At 41.8% G+C, this 6995-nt stretch overlaps 1 long non-coding RNA gene across 1 annotated transcript; it reads right to left on the bottom strand.

The window, feature by feature from the left end:
• Positions 1-5329: 5329 nt before the first annotated feature.
• LOC306919314 lies at positions 5330-6474 on the bottom strand. Its single transcript, XR_013789510.1, has 4 exons — positions 6357-6474; positions 6187-6268; positions 6034-6094; positions 5330-5954 (listed from the first exon to the last, which is right to left on the bottom strand). It is a non-coding gene; the product is annotated as an uncharacterized lncRNA (long non-coding RNA).
• Positions 6475-6995: the final 521 nt, after the last annotated feature.

Genomic DNA, 6995 nt, shown 5'->3' with positions numbered 1-6995 from the left:
TAAATCGTTTTTGAAGGGTCTAGGGCCTAATCTTTCAGAGAAGTCAGCATCTAGGATCAGCCAGTCCATAGGAGTCCTCAAGCAGATGATGGACAAAACTGACAGGGAGCTGAAACTGTCAACTCCCAGTGGCATTCACCGTGCAGCTGGAGTGAAAGACGACATTGTGGCCCTGGTTAAGGTGTTTAGGGAGGCACAATTATTCCAATGCCAAGTCGGAAGACAGTTCAGTGCATTCCCTAACTTCAGTAGGGATTTGTTTAGAAATGTTCGCTATGTTGACTATTGTAAGCGGATGAAGAACAAGCTCAGAGAGTGGAGGAGAACCCCTATTTAAAAAGACAGCAAGAGTATCTACTGTACACGTCTTTAGTTTCAGGATTTCTGCATGCACCTTGTGTTTATATGTACATACTTTTAACATACTTTTTGGAAACTGCTGGTAAATTATACACTTTTGTACCTGACCAGATTAATAAAAACGTCTTGATTACATCATCTGCATTTATTATTTTCGATATGCATAATATTCATGATGATGCTTTTTGATGCGTATTTTCAGAAAGAGGTCACAGTCTTCACTTGTATAACAGTTTACTAAGCTACTGAAGGTTGCAATGTTTTTGTCTCATGACCTTCAAGGTATCTAGCACCTGTCCTTGTAGGTTTGCCAAAGGTATCCCTGTATTTGCAGACATTTAACCCATTCTAGACGGGAACCACCTTTTGGTGTTCTAAGCATTGTTATACTTTAGATATTGACAAATAGCAGATCTACAAGCTCATAGCGCGGCACCGAGTGCCACGCTACGAGCTTGCAGATCTGCTATTTTTGAAAAAAATAGAAAATGTGGCGCAAATCTTTGAATATATATTCTTTCAGAGCGAACGTTTTTAACTCAAATCTTTGCTTCTGGGAGGGGTCCCCGGAACAACATATTTTCTGATGGAGCTCCACGGCCAAATTCAAATAATTCTGGGGGTCCTTGACATGCAAAAGGTTGAGAACCACTAACATAGAAACATGACGTTTTTCAGAAACTGTCAGGATTTAGAAGACATTTGTAGAATGTCAAATGTCCTCAGGTCAAAATGGGTTAATGTAGTTGACTGTCATTGTTCAATATATTACAAAACAAACATAAGTTATTAATTATATTCAAATTGAAGAGACCATTGTATTACTCTTGGTTACATTGATTGCAATTAAGTGAGAATGTTATTGACAGTATATTCAATTCATTGCTTTTTCCTTGAAATAATGGCAGTCACAATGCATTTTTATTCTACATATCAGGACGGATTCTGCCAATTCAATTGTAATGGAGTGGTTTGATGCCGTGTGAAGATTTCTGATCCGCCCTCCAGAATCAAAGTGTGGTGTGACTGTGCCCTTATATTCATTTGGATTCATGCATTTATAGACGTGATGAGCATGGATTCTCTTCCACATGCAATGCAACACATGGCTCTTAAATCATACCATAAATTTCTCACTTTCTAAATGTATCGTCTTTGTAATTCCATGAACCAACATTAACAACTATTTGCTCAATTATTTAAATGAAAATATCCATAAGCTTTTGAAAAGGTGACACTTTATTAATGTGCCAACATTTGGCAATACAGGTTAGACAATTCTGCATGTGATCATCCATTTACACAAATCTAGAAGTTGCATAAATTATGTACATTTAGAACAACATTTTCAGATGGGAGTCAGCAGCCAATTACATATAATTCTGGCGGTCCTTGACATGACAAAGTTTGTGACAGTCTTGATTTGGAAGACATTTTTTGGAAGTACAATCAGGTCTAAATGGGTTAATACAAATGCATGATCTACAACTGCTCCCAACAGATAATGATGTAGCACCTTCTAGACTAAATGATGTAGCACCTTCTAGACTAAGGGATGTAGCACCTTCTAGACTAAATGATGTAGCACCTTCTAGACTAAATGATGTAGCACCTTCTAGACTAAATGATGCAGCACCTTCTAGACTAAATGATGCAGCACCTTCTAGACTAAATGATGCAGCACCTTCTAGACTAAATGATGTAGCACCTTCTAGACTAAATGATGTAGCACCTTCTAGACTAAATGATGTAGCACCTTCTAGACTAAATGATGTAGCACCTTCTAGACCAAATGATGTAGCAACTTCTAGACTAAATTATGTATTTGCAAACATTCTGCAGAATAACAAAAATATGTCATTCTGTCATTTGACTCATTTCTGACACTCCTGAGATTCCCAACAATGACATTGACGACCCTGAGCTGCTGAGTGGTGGTGCGTGCATCTGGTCTACATCATCTGCCTCATCAAAGTAGCCAGTATAATACATATCTGGCAGTTCCAAGGGCGAAGGGTCACTGGTCTCAAAGTCAATGTCGTGAAATACATCGCCAATTACTTTTAGAATTTGTCTCGCATAGCTCTCAAAGAACACAGGAATATTGCATTTTATATATGCCAAGTCAAATATCTTAGGACTGTGTTGGATAACAGCATCAATGAGTTCAGTGCCAAAGCCAGTGCCTAGTTTAGAAGTGAACAGATGTGCATTTTTAGGAACCAAACTTTCCTGGTAAACCTCCAGCTTCTCCCTGAGCAACAATTTATGTTCTTTTAGTACCTGCCTAGATCTAGTAGCAACCTCATCCAGTTCAAACATCTCGTAATTGGGTGTCAATTCTTCACAAACTTCACTGGGGCAAGAACATATAGAGTGACAATAGGTGCAACATAGATGTCCTGGCTCCACACTTGTAGTACCTTCTTCAAACCTACTGTATAGGGCCTTTCGAAAGCATCCAGTTTTGGATTTCGGTAGCAACACTTTCACTCCATCAGTCCTTGTATGCTGTTTAACTACATACACTGCAGCATGTGACTGTGAGCCATCTCTGCCTGCCCGGCCTGCTTGCTGAACAATAGCTTCAAGGTCCTCAGGTGCCCCATACATTATCACATGATGTACATTAGGAAAATCTAAGCCCAAGCCTAAAGCTGTTGTTGCGACGACAACTCTACAACTCCCATCTCCAAAGAGAGATGACAGGATTCGGCTTTTGGTGTAGTCGTAGGTTTGGCTGCTGAACAGTCCTATAAGTAGATTGTCTGGATTCTGTTCTCTTTCAACCCATGCATCTGTGTCCAGCTCTCCTTGGAAATAAGCAAAAACTCTGACAAGTGCCGGAATTGACCTGCAGTAAATAAGTATGGGAGACATGGAAAGACCCTTGTCCTTTACCTCTCTCACAACCCAATCCAGACATTCTAGCGTTTCCTGAGAGACAAAAATCAATCCCAGTCTGATGTTGGTACGGTTGAGGCTAACTGTTAAGAGTTACTGTATTGTCATTGTCCATGAGAAGCAATTTCTTCACCAAATTCCTGGAGTTGAGATCAGCAGATGCAGTCAGTGCCAGCACAGGTGTACCTGAAAAGACAAATAATTGCACCGTCAGCTTAATTTGTAACATGCTGCAAATGCTTCATAAAAAAAAATATATATATACACACACACACACACACACACACACACACACACACACACACACACACACACACACACACACAAACAAAATTGCACTGATCACACTGCCATCCGTCAACATATATATTCTGTGTTAATGACACTGTTCAGCTGCAGCTAGTCACAACCCAAGAATACTCAGGTACACGTGGTTGAGAAAATATTACATTGTGTGCATTGTTTTTTAAAGATATACTGACCTTCCTTGACGAGCCCTCTCAATTCTTTCAACATCTAAAAACTCTGAAGGCTACTGCGTCTTTGTTTGAGGGCAGTCCCCTGAGAAAATAACAGAACATTAAATTAGAATCAATTGCAGACAGAGAATACACTGTGACAAGCTATTTGCACACAGTTATGTAGCAGCCACTGGGGAAAAAATAAAGAAAGAAAAATGCTGCTGGTATATACAATATACCAAGAACTATTTGCACATACATACATTAATACTGCTATATACAATATGACAAGACTATGCACATTTGATGGATGTACATTATGCTCTTGAATCTTCTTTTTTCACCTTGGTCCGTTTTGCCTTCCCTCCCTTTATTATTTTATGTTTTTTTATCACTATACTGTTGTTATTGTCTATACTGATGATTGTCTGAAGGAAGCCTAAGCCAAAATTTGTTTTACTCTTATGTTTAAGTATAATGTACCTGTATACAAGATAACAAGGTGTAACAATACAGTACAACCTTGAATACAGAACATTACCATAGGCGGCGGGTGTGTAAGGCTAGGGAAGGCTTAGCCTTCCCAAAAATGTTGCTGGGTATTTTTTTAATATATATAATATATGTGCGCAGCATTATATAGAAGGCTATTGTGTGTGCGTGTGTTGTCGCTGCCCCCTGGTGATCGCTGATCGGGTCATATGATTGGCTACTTGGTAGCCTTTCTATTCTTTCTTGGTAGCCTTTATTTTCTCTTCCTTCCAGTCGCTTTGTAGCAAACAGACTAGTAGCGCGCGCTGGTTTGTTTTGGAAAACAGCAAAACGCAAAATGGATATAGCCTACGCCCTACGGTCTTTTTCAAGGCAAAGATAAAGTAATTCAGAACTAAGAAGAAGCTGTGAGTCCGAGTCGGCTCGGCTGTCAGCACTCAGCAGCACCACCAGTGACCGCACGGTTCACAGTTCACACCACTGCAGCAACACTGACACGTTCAGCGGAGTGGCTGCTGTCTCTGTGCCGTCTGTGAAGAGCCATGCGCCGGGAGGGGCAGCAACACCGCCGGGTAATCTCCACACTGACTCGAAACTTAAGAATACCCATATCGGCCAAAATATCCCAAAACAATGCCCGGGGAACTTTAATTAAAAGCTAGATGCAGTGTCTATAATTGGGTCAAGGGTGTTGCTTTCGTGAGCAATGGTGTGCGAGATTGGTAATAAATTGGTCAAAGTAACTAATTTTTAGACCATCTGGGGGAAATAAATAAATAAATTTGCGCGGCCCCCCCCCCCCCCCATGCAATTCTAGCCTACCCAAAGGTAAAATCCACCCGCCGCCTATGAACATTACCTACTATAAATTATTTGAATTGCTATAGCATTTTCTTTGCAGCTTTCTTTATAGTAGTTTATGCTATTGTGGCAGGGCGATATGAATTGATATTCATATCGCCCTACTACGCCACCTGGGGAATTGCGCCCCAGGAGATATTTACTAAGGTAGAACACTGAACACCCAGAGCACTTAATGACTCCTCCACACAGATTCGTTATACAATATGAGGCAGGCAGAGACGTGTGTACCAAAATTACAAAAGGGTTTATTAAATTAATAAGTCAGCCAATATGGCAAACACCAATTAATTCTGTACAATTAGGACATTGTTATTCAACATTAAAATAGACGCAATTCCAAACAGATAAAACTACTAGTTAATCAATACCAGTGAATACTAATTGTACTTATGTAGGCCAGTACTGGGGGGGGGGGGGTGGGGGGGGCTGGAAGGGAGGCCGGCAGGCCAACCGCCCCAGGGTAGTGGCACCCCAATGCACTGCAAAATGAGTTAACAAACATAATATCAAACAGAAACAAAAGGGGGGTTACCACCACCACTGGGCAGCTGTCACCTGGTCCCACGTAGCTCCCCCAGCACTGGTCCTGTAATAGAAGCAACAATGAGCACTTCACAGGGATAGTATAAGCAGTATTGTCCAATTCTATCCTATAGCAAGGAAAATAGGCGTCAGCCGACGAGCCGGGTGGTCTCACAAAGAACTAAACAAATGTAAAACAACAAAACAGAGATAACCCCAGGTTCACACAAGCAGGGAGGGACGGTCTCGGTGTAGTCGCTGTCACACTGGAAGGTTGATGAGTGAGAAAGAGGAGTGTGGATGTTCCTCATAAAACAACCCCTAGCAAAGCAGCAGGTGTGCCACTGGCCCCTGAAAGCACAAGTGGCCATGTTACACTACTGCTTCAAATACTGAATTTCACAGAGACAGATACACAAGTGAAACCTACCGCGTTTTAGGAGGGCGACACACCATCGTGAGGCCCACCGCTGCGGGCGCCAAATAGGAAACTGTAATAGCAAAGGTCCATGTTTATATTCTTGTGGCATCAAAGACACCTTAATGAACATGCCTATAACTGTGAGGAGGACCGCCAACATACCTGTTGGTGCGTGGTGAACTTACACCGCACGCCCAGAGCAGGAACTCCAGAAGGAGTGAGAGGTAGCAGTGTAGCCCCGAGGCTAAAGAGACACCAGCGGTCACGGTCAAGTTAAATACCACAATATTATAATTCTGCAACAGATTGCCAATAGCTGGAAAGACACATACCTGCACAGATGTTAAAACCCCAAAACTGACGCCCAACATGCCAGCCTTGGATATAGGAATGACGCACACGCAGTGGGAAAGCGTGGCTTGCTGCAGCCCCACGGGCCAGCTTCTAGGAGACACTCAAGCAAACAGAGCATGTGCTGCCTAAATACTGGTAGCAATCAGGCCACTGATGAGTGGGCGGAGCATGGGCTGCACAGTGGGGAACCAAAGCCCATCCTGCTACACTATCACTACAAGTACTATCCAATACTTGTACCCAAAACTAGCAAATACTAAATGTTAAGAATTATCGACGTGAATCCCACGTCTTGCTTTGTTTGTTCTGATGAATTGGTGTTGTTAGCTTCTGTTAGCCATTATAAGCTAGCCTGGTTCCAGACAAATCTGCACATTGCTGGTTTATAGTTCAAACAATAAAAACAATACATATACGTTAGTCATGAGAATATTTAGCAAACATTACGTACCATTTGTATTAGGCATGTGAATCTCAGCACTGAGGCCGATTCGATACGCATCTCGATGCACTGCCAGCGATACGATACTTTAGAGATACATGGAATCTCCTGGCGATACGATGCGATACGATTCACCCCTCTTCCGATACGATGCGATTTAATGGCGATTCAACAC

Source organism: Electrona antarctica (genome assembly GCF_951216825.1).
Source record: "Electrona antarctica genome assembly, contig: scaffold_25, whole genome shotgun sequence".
Classification (NCBI taxonomy): Eukaryota; Metazoa; Chordata; class Actinopteri; order Myctophiformes; family Myctophidae; genus Electrona; species Electrona antarctica.
This window is presented reverse-complemented; position numbering and strand designations above follow the sequence as displayed.